Source organism: Sciurus carolinensis, unplaced genomic scaffold (genome assembly GCF_902686445.1).
Source record: "Sciurus carolinensis unplaced genomic scaffold, mSciCar1.2, whole genome shotgun sequence".
Taxonomy (NCBI): Eukaryota; Metazoa; Chordata; class Mammalia; order Rodentia; family Sciuridae; genus Sciurus; species Sciurus carolinensis.
Window position 1 is genome coordinate 787,148 of NW_025920166.1, and position 12,854 is coordinate 800,001.

Consider the following 12,854-nt stretch of genomic DNA (forward strand, 5'->3'; position numbering starts at 1 on the left):
AGTTCTAACAGGAAATATAAATAAGGAAAATCTCACTTTCCTATGGCTGCAGGAAAATGAATGTATTTCCTCAATATCATTTAAGTAAATTGTTGAATGACATGTTCACAAAAGCATCTATTCCTTCCTTGAAGATTTTTTGGTAATGTTTTTGACAGTCAATCATGCATTGTCTTATCTAGATTTTGGACTTTAATATGAAATCATATTGGATAAGATTTGGCATTCCAAGAAATATGCATTATAAACTATTGTTTTCTTAATGATATGTTGTAGAGATAGCAACAAATGAACATTTATTTTTAGAAATAGTTCCATATATATTCTTTAAATTTATGAGTCTTTTAGATTTATTTCTCTTTTGCATCATACTCAAACTCTGGACCTGCAATGTGATTTTTGCACCCTGTGATCACCATGCTCTTACCTCATAATGAATCTAGGTTGATATCTCAGTTTTTGAAGAGCTAATTAACATGAAAGTAGGGAAAAAAAAACATTTTTGTTGGTCCTGGGATGTCTTCTCTAGGTACTGTCTTCAAAATGGAGTGAAAATATTTCTTCAGACACATCCTCTACATCAGGAGAAAATCAGTCTTGGAGGAGCATTGAAGGGATTTTATACATTTCTGTCTGGATAGTTCTCTTTGTGCAACTGAGTTGCCATTTAATATTCAGATACCTGTGTTAACTCACCTCTATAATGGAAAATAATTTTAGAGAACACAGATGGAAAATGATTTTCATGGAGGCTAGTAATACATGTATGTTCTATGGTCATGGCTGACAAATCACCTGAAAAACCCTTCAGATACTCATTGTTTAACTATTATATACCACTCACATAAATTTTCTTTTCAAAGTGTGTGATAGCCTTTTCACTGTAGGCATCAATGTCATTCACATTCCCAACAAATATGGTTGAATCTTCCCTGTTGGAAATCCAAATTTTAATTCACTGGTGGTTCAAGGTGGTCCAAATAATTGTGTTTTCTTGCACTGCTTTTATTTCATGTCCCCAATAAAAGGGTTGTCTGCTTCATGCCTCTATCAGCTATGTTTAGAAAATGATATAGAAACCTGTTTTTTTTTTTGTTGATTTGTTCAGGAGGGTTCAGATTATTTCTGGCTGATGTCATTCCTTGTTATAAACTGAACCAGAATTTTCCCAGGTCCTATAAAAGGAGCCCCATGAACAATCAGCTATATAAAAGGTTTTGCTTATATGGAACATATGTGCTTATTCTCTATATGCACAAAAGTTCAGGCAATTCTCTTACCTGCTTTTCTTTCAGGTGAGTAACACAATTTCTTATCTGTATTTCTTCTCAGGTTCAAAACACTGGAGAGAAACTGCCCTGAATGAAAGCAGGGAGCTTTAAGCAGAAAGTTTCCAGAGGTAGGTTTCTCCCTCCAATTGTTGGCCATGGTCCATTCCATTTCAGATACCAGAAAGCAAGCAAAATATATTAAAATTACACACACACACACACACACACACACACACACACACACACACACACACACAGAAGAAATCCTGCTTTTATTTAATAAGTGCCACTAACCAAGTTCTAAAATAATAAGAAAAGTTGTATGAGTCATGTGGTGTAGTGAAGGTGTTTGGCCTTTTAAATTAGACACAATTTTTTTGTGCTGGGATTTGAACCCAGGGGCACTTAACCACTGAGCCACATTTCCAGAACTTTTTAAAATTTTATTTAGTGACAGGTTCTTGCTAAGGTGCTGAGGCTGGTTTCGAACTTGAAATGAACCTACATGAGACTTACAAGCTGTGGGGATTATAGGTGTGTGCCACCATGCCTGGCAAAAAAAAATTTATCTTGATTCCAAGTTCACTTGCTCCTTTAGGGGCTTTCACCATAGTAAGAAAAATACCAGAGACTGGCAGTTAAGTCTAAGGCCAAATTGCAAAATAACTAGTTGATCTTTAATCCTGAATCCTCAGTTGCCACTCAATTGGGGCATATGTCAGCAGTAAGCTGTCATGTTTCTGCAGAATATTTTTAGCCACTATCTGAAGTCCGTCTGGGCACATAAATGCTAGCACTGCAGCATGGTGACAGATTGTGTGGTGGATTGTGTAAAGGGAAGATCATCAGAATTGCAACTCCATGTATTGTTTTCCTGCATGAGGAGAGTTGTGATCTGTAGACTGTATGTTTCTCAGTTCTTTCTTCTTCCTGAGCTCATTATTCTGTTTTGGTGGGATGGTGATACTGTGCTTTGAACCCAGAGGTCATTTACCACTGAGCTACAACCCTGGTACTTTTGATTTTTAATTTGAAACAGATGCTATGTCTGGCCTTAATCTCAGACTCATGAGTTGCTAGAATTACAGGTGTGTGACAACCTGGTTGAATCCTCCTGAATGTTCTAAATGTATGGGAAGCAAAATGTGAAATCTAGAACCCTGTATGACAGCTTAAGTATTTATATATATGTAAATAAAATCCTAAAATTTCAGCTCCCTGTTCATATTTCCAATGACAACTTCCTCTGTCCTCAATATTATCAATTATTTTTCCCTACTGCATTTCAAATGAGTACATTATTTTTTAATTTTTTTTTTAACCAAGAACTGGATAGAACTTTCTACAGGATTTGTTTTCTGCCTGGGTGAAATGACAAATACATAAAATCACAGGGACTCAGGTGGCTAAGGCATGAAGATTGCAATTCTAATGTCAACATCAGAAATTTAGGTTGAGCATAGGCAACTTAGAAAGACCTGTCTCAAATTTTTAAAACATAGATTGGGTATATAGCTCATGTTTAACATGCCCCTGTGTTAAGTGCTCAGTACCATAGAAAAAGACAAAAGCAGAGGATTTTCTTGTTGTTATTATTTATGAGAATTTCACATGAGAGGAAGGTACATAAAAATCACTTGACCTTTGTAAAAATATGTGCTTGTATTCTCCTTTTGTCTCTCCAAGGCCAGATACCTTGTCAAATGTCTTTGTGTTGAGAGTTCCCCTGAAGGAAATTATGTGAGAAAGTTCTCCTTCCCTCTCTGCTATATTCCTGGTACTGTGTTTCAGAACTATCTGATATGAGGATCCCAAAGGGCTGGCACATCTAATGTTTCTTGAGAGTTAGTGAATATCAGTACTTTGGTCTTATCTTGTTGGTAGACTTAATTTAGGGAGTATAGTTTTTCAGGGAAGTAGCTGAGTGCCCTAAAGCTGGAAGAAATCTCCTTGGGTAAACCCTCATCCAAAATGCACTTCAGTTGTTTTCTGACCTTGGCTACTGTGAATACTGTTGCAGTGAAGATGAAAATGCAATAATTTATTTAACATACTGATTTCAAATACTTTGGAAATATACCCAGAATTATTATTATTCTGTTAGATTTTAAAGAACTTTCAACTTTCAAGGCTTTTAAAAATTGGTTTTACTAAATTCATTTCTAGCAGTATAAAGTGTTTCTTTCTTCCATATCCATATAATTGGGGTACTTGTTATTCTTCCACTTTTTGATAGTAACCCTCCTAACAGCTGCACTCAGGTAACAGATGCTTTTATAGTTGAAAGGTGCACTAAACTTATGATGCAAGTTTGTTAGAATTGAGGCTACCTTACACTCATTGAAAGAAGTTGATGTGATCCTATTCTAGAAATATACAGGGATCTGTTCTTTTATCCCTTTTTCTTCACTCCTGGTGGGGATTTTAGTCCATGGAAATGCTTGCATACCAATATGGAGTCTCTTCTTTGTGAGATACTGAGATAAGCACATATGCATTTATCATTGCTCCCAAAACCTGAAGGTTTAGGATGTAGTCCAATGAATGGAAAAATTTGAATTTCAGACATATTCCTTACAGAAAGATCTGCTTAGTCCTGGAGTTATTAGTGAGGTTAGCTGAGGAAGAAGGCTCATGCAGTACTTCACTTCCACTTGGCCTGCCAGTCATGGGATATATTTCCTGTGTTAACTCTTTGGTGTTGGATAGATAGAACCTCAACTGTTAGCAACAACCTTTTGCAGATTATGCTGGCAAATGTCTTTTAGGGAAAATCGGGACCCTTGAATTTTAACTCCTCTTCTTCCCTGGTCCCATGAAATAAAACCCAGGGACCTTGCATTTTCATAGAAAACCACTTTTTTCTCTGATCTTTATACTCATGTATATCTAGTCTCTTTCTCTGTGTGCACCAGCTAAATAAAAATTCAAATTGTAGGAAATTTAGAATTAAATGTGCTATATTTATGACTCAAACTGTCTTCCTCTACTCAGCGGGACAGTGGATTTAAGAATCCCATCCCAGTTATAAGAATTATTGTTCAAGGAATGCTAATGTCCTAAATAACCCAACATTTCCTCCTCATCTGATGGTAGATACATTTGTTTTATATGCATCTAATTAATTTATAAATTTAAGACAGATTCAAAACAGGAGTAAATATTGATTTGGTATATCCGTGAGTGGACCAAGAGTCAGTAGGTTCATATTCTGCTATATTTTTCTAATCATTTCTCTTAATATCTGCTCTCTGGTTGGTGGTGCTGGGGTATAATTCTAGTGTCATGCACATTCTGCGCAGAATCCCAACCAGTGGTCTGGCCCTCTTGTACTAATATCTACCTTTTGGTTGGATTATACCATTCACATTAAATACTTTCTTGATATGATTGTATTTATATAGGTCTTTTTATTGCCTATATAAAAAAACAATAAAATAATATTGTCTTATATAACAATAAAATAATAATTCCTTAACAATTAAAATAATATTTAGATACTCATAGATTTAACTCTAATTTTCCTCTATTTTGAATTTTTGATCATTATATTAACACAATATTATAATTCTATAATGTATATTAGTATCAGGTAATGATAGCTAGTACTTTGCTTTTATATTTCAGAGAGTTATTGGCTCAAGAATTTTGTATGTTTTTGCATTGTTCCCTTCTTTAATTTTATTGAGGTATTATTATAGTTGATTTGGAGAAAATGGTCATCTTTATGATAGATGTCCCATCTATAAAAGGTGTGCAATTGGTTCTTTGGTGCACTTCTTTGTATTTTTATTTTTCTCAAATTCTGCACATTTTTAAATGTTCTTACATATGAAATACAACCTTCATATGACAACTTTTTAAAATATATATGGTGTTTTTAAGTATATGTCAAACTGATTATAATAAAAAATGTGTCTACCTTTGAGAACCATTATTTTTCACAATTTATTATTAATTTCTTCATAAATGTACACCCCCTTTAATTATTCCCCTGGGTTTCAACTCAGGAGAAATATGGTTATGTCCTCATATGTTCAGGTGTTGTAATTTCAATCTATGTTTCTGGTAGTGGTGTATCATGTATGCTTGATTACAAATAAAATTTTGCACATGGATAATAACAGTTAAAACTATATCTTCCCTTTATGAGAATGCCTTTCTTCCACATGTTCATCAATACTATTTAACTTTGTGTATATGATGTGATTTTATTTTACATTACCTAATTTCTAAAGATTTTTAGTTTTTTATGATTATGGAACACTTATATATGGTCTGTTTAAAGTAAATATTTAAGTTTCTTGCCTGCTTTTTTTTTTTTTGCAGTGTGTAGTTCTCTTCTTATAAGTGTTTGATATATATGAGGTAATTAGGTCATTTTTCCTTGCACCATTTCATGGAATCATTTGATGAATATAATTTTTATTTTAATATTATACAATTTATAAATTTAAAAATTTATTTTGTGTAAGTTTGAAAAAAATAACTTTTGTGTTTTTCTTTTTCCCTTTTTTGATTAGGGATTGAAACTAGTGTTCTATTACTGAGCTATATCCTCAGCTCTTTTTAAAATTTTATTTTCAGACACATTTGATAAGTTTCTTGGTTTGGTCATAGACTTGTGATCCTCCTGCCTTAGCCTCTAGAGTACTGGATATATCAGTTGTGCACCACCATATGCATCCTATCTCACTTTCTTATGTCAACTTTTGGATGCTTTATATTTTCTTTTATATTTCTCTTTTCATATTTCTTATATTTCTATTTAGTATGTGAAACTGGGTTATGTGGTATGAGTAAAGCATACAATAGCATTTTTACTATCATACAAATATCCCCATATCCTAGCATTTTCCTTTGGAAAGAATGCCATTTTTCCTCTTTCCTACACTACAATCTCTATGATTTAAAACGGTCTAAATAGCAAAAGACTTATTAAGAGTTTTTTCTTGAGTTCGACCATGTATTAATTTTATCATGAAGTCTACCCTGATTACTTTAAGGTTATAACATCATTCTATTGTAGCATTATGGTATTTTGGTTAGTGGTAGACTTCATGTACAACTGTGGAATGGAAATATCAAAGACCTCTACCATGTAGTAATCTCTCCCAACTAGATGCTTGTCATTACACTCAGGTATTTGGAAATCAGAATCATCTTAGAATGAATTTCACAAGAAATGAATTTCAAAAGGCAGGAAGAAATACTGGTAACTAAAATGTACAGTATTTTCCTTTTGTCAGTATCTTTTTTCTCAATTGTCTTGGTGTTTTAAATTTTCTACTTAATGTCTATCTAAGCACAGAAAAGTCATAATTTTAGATGATGAGTATTGGTTTTACCATCTATATTATGCAATACCAGTTTTTAAAATTTATTTATTCATTTTTGGTACTGGGGGCTAACCCTAAGGACACTTTACGCTGAACTACATTCCCAATCCTTTTTTACTATGAGACAGAGTCTCACTAAGTTGCTGAGGTTGGCCTCCAAATTGCAATCCTCCTACCTCAGCCTCCCAGGAGACTGGGATTACAGGTGTGTGCCACATCCAACACAATGCCAGTTTTAATCGCAAATTCACTTCAAGTGAGACATCATTATATATATGCATATATATGCAATTACATAGTATATAATTGATATAATTTTTACTTATTGAGTTATTGAATTTACCAGGGTCTCTCTGAGTTAGTAAGTGATTCACTAAGTTACTGAGGCTGTATTTGAATTCTTGTTACTCCTGCCTAATCCTCCTGAATTGTTTGGAATACACGCTTGCTCCATTATATCTGACTCATTTGCTTTTTAAAAGCACCATCATTGACTTTGGTGATACTGTGTTATGCTTGTTTTCCATATCTTTTAATTTTACTCTCTTGCTGAGGATTTTTTCTCTACTCTTACTTTTATAAAATTAATTTGTTTCAATCTATCAAGATGGATGATTTGCTAATAAATTCCTAGTCATTTTATGGATTGCTAATTTATGTCTCTATATTTCATTTTTAACATCAACTTTGGATACACCCCACTTTTTAACAGTCTTATGGAGGTTTAATTGGCACATATTTACCTGCACATATCTTAAGTGTATACTTTTATCTTGTGGCATATGTACATATTCTTAAAACCAGCACCACAATCAACCAAATTGTTGTGTCCATTATTATAATATGTTCCCAGAGATTACATTCCATTTATGTGTGATCTACAAAATGTATAAATGCATTCTACTGCCATGTACAAGTAATAAGAAAAAATAAAATAAATTAAAAATAAAATGTTCCCAAATGTCATTTTAAATCCCTTATTTTGCTCTTCCTCACAGCCATTTATGTAATAAATTTGATTTTATTAAGCACAGCAAGAACAGGCACACACTGAAATTATAGAGTTTCTTGAATTAACACAAAGGAAAAATAACATGTACTATTGCTTACATCAAGAAATAGAACATTAATGATGCCCTGAGAACACCTTCATGCCCTCTTTCTCTTAGTACCCCTCCGTAATGTCTGATGATAAGTACTCTTTTCCTTTTCTGTATAGTACTATTTATCCTTTTGTAAAAACAAAGCAAGCAAAAAATAAAAGAGAAGCATTACTCCCTCTAAACTTATTTATGCAAACAGTACAGAAGAAAGTGGAAGATGTGGGTTTGTTTCTGACCCTGACCTCACTCCAGCCTCCAGGTAGCTGATAGAATTTGTGAGGTAAATCTAGAGAAGGCTGGAGCAGGATGCAAGGCTGGGGGCTGCTATGAGAGGTAATGAGAGTATAAGTGGTATGAGGTAGCAAAAGAGCAAGTAAGGGGAGAAATGAAACTGGTGACCAGAGGAAAGCTCAAATGGAGCAGACCAGATGGTGTAACAAGGGGAGAGTTAAGTGGGTAGTATCAGCATCTAGACAGATGGAAATGAGAAGGCTGGAGTAAAAAGAATTGTATCTCTTGTGCAGTTCTCCAAGCTACAAACAGGTAAAGTGTTTGCACTCTAGTTTTTTCCCACTCTCACTTTCCAAGGGTCATTCCATTCCAAAACCATTGGAAGAGGTCTCCTGCTGTCACCCCATTTTCTCATTTCTCCCAATTTTTATTTACTTTATCTTCTTTCTCATGTTCTTCCTCCTCTGCATATTGTTATTCCCCTCTTCTAACTCAGCAGGTACTTTTTCCTCCTCAGCCCCCTTCTTAACCTCCTCTACCACTTCTTTATTTTTCTCTTTCCATTTTGCTTTGTCCTTCAGGTCCTTGGTGGTAATTAGACAACTGCCTTATGCTTTTCTCTGAGGTTGTGATAGAGCTTTGTTTGTACTTATGTGAAAACTGAGTCCCATCATCCAGGTTGAAGGGTCCTAGCCTGCACAGTGTGGTGACAGCTGGAGGAAACTCTCCCAGTGGTAAAGTCACCAGTGATGTGTTCCAGTTATAGAATTCTCTTATAATCATTTTTCCTACTTATTTTCTATCTAGGGGTATAATTAATGGTTCATAGTATGTGCCTGCATAGAAAGTGCCATGCCATTTTCCAAAGGTACTTTAATTTTTACCTTACCACAGCAGGCCTGACAATTCCAATCACTTAACTCCTGGGTGACCATTAGTTTGTTGCATGTGTGTAATTGTTTTTTTTTTTTTTCTTCCTGGAGAGTATACAATAGTCTTTTAGCTTGAATTTTAATGTCCTTAAATAGTATTGCTTTATACTCATATTCTTTTTTTGTAATTTTAATGTTTCCTCCTTTGTAAAATCTTTTGAAGTTTCTCATCTGTGCTGTACTCTGTTGAGATGTACTTTTTCCCAAAGAAATGGTTGAGAGTGGGTTTCTCAATCTCTTGTGGTAGATCACAATTGACAATCACCCCTTCAGGGAAGGAGAAACTTTCTTTCATAGTATGGTCAAGCTGAGAACCTCAAGGATTGTACCTTGTTTCTCACCTTTAATATATAGTCTTATAACCTTTTTTGTCAGGTAGGTGTAGGGCAGGGAGTGTCATGAGTATCTTTTAACTTCACACAGGCAGCTTGGAATTCTGGTGTACAAATCAAATGTTTTATTTTTTTCTTTTTAAGGCCTAATACAGGAGTTTATATATTAAGCTAAAATTAAAGATCAGCATCTGACTGTTTTAGTCAGGTTTTTTATGACTGTCACAAAAATTCTATACAAGAGCAATTTTAGAGAATGAAGAATTTATTATGGGGCTAACAGTTTCAGAAGTATCAGTTCAGAGATGGTTGGCTCCACTCCTTTGGGACTGAGATGAGGCAGAACATCATGGCAGTAGAGTGTGGTGTATAAAGCATTTGAGAAGATGGTGCAGGGAAGCAGAGAGTGCTCAGCTCAACAAGGATGAAAGATAATCCTTAAAGGCCGGCCCTTTGGGATCCTTCTCCTACTGCCATACCCTACTTGCCTGGAGTTATCATTCCATCCCTAACTGAGGCTTAATGCACTGAATAGGAAAGACTCTCATAACCTAATAATTTAATATCTAATCCTTCTTGCATGAGCTTTTGGGGAAAAACTAATATCCAATCATAGCACTGACATTTACAGGAACCCATGTACCTGTCTCTAGTTCCTGATTTCTATAAAGCTTAAGATAGCCTTGTTAAGTCTGACATCAAAATTCAGGTACATTGGATAATCTGGAATCCCAGATAGGTGACATGTTTGCAAAACTCAGCCATTTTAGTGGATGCCTCATATCCACATGAGATGAGGTGTTTTACTGCAGTAATATAGTATTTGAAAATCTGAGTGTGTAGGTGGGGTTGGCTATAGGCAGATAATCCTCATATTGAGAAAGGATTTCTTAATCCACTCATGACCCTCAGCTAACAATTTTGATAGAATTCTACTCAAAAAGATTAAATCTCTTTGGAAGAAAACCCAGTAATACTGGATTGTTAATTTTGTATTGAAGTCCTCTCACTCAAGAACAGTAATTAGGAATACCTTATCAGAGGAATGCAAAGGAACTCATCTCTTAAAATTGTACTTAACCATCATTGTTACCTGGCATTATTATTAGTAAAGTATATGGATTTGGTACTCTTGGATGAATATCTGAAACTATGATACTTTTAGCTCTCAGATCTTGTTCAAATTAGTATGCATCATGGGATTTAATTTTTTTTCTTTCTTTTAAACAGAAGATTGGGTTATTGCAGGGTGATTGGCAAATACAACCAAATCCATCTTTTAAGAACTCATCCACAAGATATTTCAACCATATTAATATTTCACTTTTAAGGATATATTGTTTCTTTACAGGGTATTGCCATTTCCTTAAACAAAATATTGTTTGAGAAAATATTTGTCAACCTTCTCAGTGTCCCTTTGAACAATATAGCCTTATTTATTTATTTGTTTTGACCATGGATTGTACCCATGTATCCATATCCTCAGCACTTTATATTCTTTTTTCTATTTTGAGTCAGGGTGTCACTAAGTTGCTTAGGGTCTTACTATTTTGCATAGGGTGGCATTGAAATTGAAATCCTCATGTCTCCTCCTCCCAAACAGCTGTGGTTAGGGGTATGTGTCACTGTGCATGATTCAATCATTTCTTTAAGTAAGAACATCACGAATTGATTTTTGTTTTTAAAAATTGAATATTTTTATTTTTCTTTACATGAAAATTATTTTAATGTATAAAAGGTTAATATTTTTATATCTGTGCACATAAAATATAAATATCATTTGATCCAATTGATTTTGTTGTCTTCTCATGTCTCTTGCTCTTCTCACTTTTAGTAACTATCCTGCTCTGATAATTGTTTTAACATTCAAACTCTCTTTTGACCTTAATATTTTCTTAAATCTGAATTTCAGATCAAATGAACTTTGGTAAATATTGAGCTCTACCATTTAATGGATACTTCATAAAATATCATAAAAATGAATACTATTACTACTATCCTCATTATTTTTGGTTTTATGACTTAAGATATGAAAAACTCATACAGTGTTATGTACACATTTGAAAAAATCTAAAAAAAGACTATCATTGAGACAGGCAAGATGATGTATTAGAGTGAGGCAGCATTTCTCCCAGCTCACTTACCCAAAACTCAACTTGTGAAAATAGTACTTCTCTCTAAGGCTTCAAGTGAAAAATCTTGAGACTGAAGGGTCAATGTGCTTTTGCTGAACCAGAGAATGTTCAACTCATTAATTTGATCCAAAAAAAGTTACAGCAAGCTTCCCAAACATCATAGGAGAGCTGAACCAGGAGTCAACTTGAGAGTAAACAACAGCTGTTCCAATGGATAGTGGAAACCCAGATTTGACTAAAATCTCAAATCTCAAACCCAGATTTGACTGGGCATGCATAAACCTCTCTGAGCCTAGCAAAGACTTAACTGAGATTTTAAAACCCAGGGAAAAGAAGAAACCAAGAACATTTGGAGAGGTAGGGAGAACCCAACTCTCTCCAATTCTAAGGCCAGCTACAATGAATCAGACATTTGATGTGGTGTGTTTCAGGGTACATAGCTCTGTGATTAACTGCCTGAATGGTTCTGGGCACTTCCAAGACCACAGCACCCACCTTTCCCTTGAACCCACCTAGTTCAGCACCTACTGAGTCCCTGGCTTCCACCATTTATAGTGCCCTACCTGTTGCTGGCACCTGCCAAGTTTCTGACATCCAACTACTCCTGGTTTGCCCTACCTGTCTGGTGTCTGTGACCACAATCATCCTGGGTCCTCTGGACCACAGAGACCCAGTATTCTAAGCCCCCAAACCTCACACCCTGCCCACTGCTTGACCAATTATGCCTGCAATTTCACTGCTTGGCCCATAGTGCAGAGTGCCAGTCTGCAATGTCCCTGCCAGTTCAATCTGACCCAGGTACCTGCATTGCTCTCTGGCCCACAGGCAGCCCCAACCAGCCCAATATTTCACCACCTGAAGTACCCAGTCCATCACAGGTTGACATCTGCCAGGCTTTAGAGGAATATTAATTCAACAATGCCAGCAACTCACCACAAAATAAAGAAATGAGAACCTAATTAAAACTAAGTCTCTGCAACCAGGAACTCCACACATGGGACCTTCTCTCATAGAGCCCTATGCAGAGCACACACTGGTAATGGGTGCACAGCTCTTCCCATTTCACCCCTTATCTATCTCACAAGAAGAAAAGTTTAGAAGTCTTAGAATCCAGCTGGCAACATGGTGAGCAACACAATAAAAAGGAAGGGCTTGACAACCCACACCCCATATCCCACACTCAGTTCACACCTCAAGAAGAAACAAAATCAGTTGGGGACAGAGAGCAAACACATGCTCACTATTTGTCGAACACAGTCAAAATGACTCCATAATTTCTTAACTTTTCATCCAGGTTTTTCACTTTTTTTAATTTTTGGATTATGTTTTATTTTGTTTTTGTTGTTTTGATTTACTTCAATATAAACTGATTGGTTCAAGAACACCTATACATATAAAGAGTTGTTACTCTTCCTAATTTCTAGTCTTTTGTTGAAGGTTATTTTTCATGGCCAGTTTTTTGAGGGTCAAGGTTTTTGAGTAGCATAGTTTGATTTTGTTTTGTATACTTT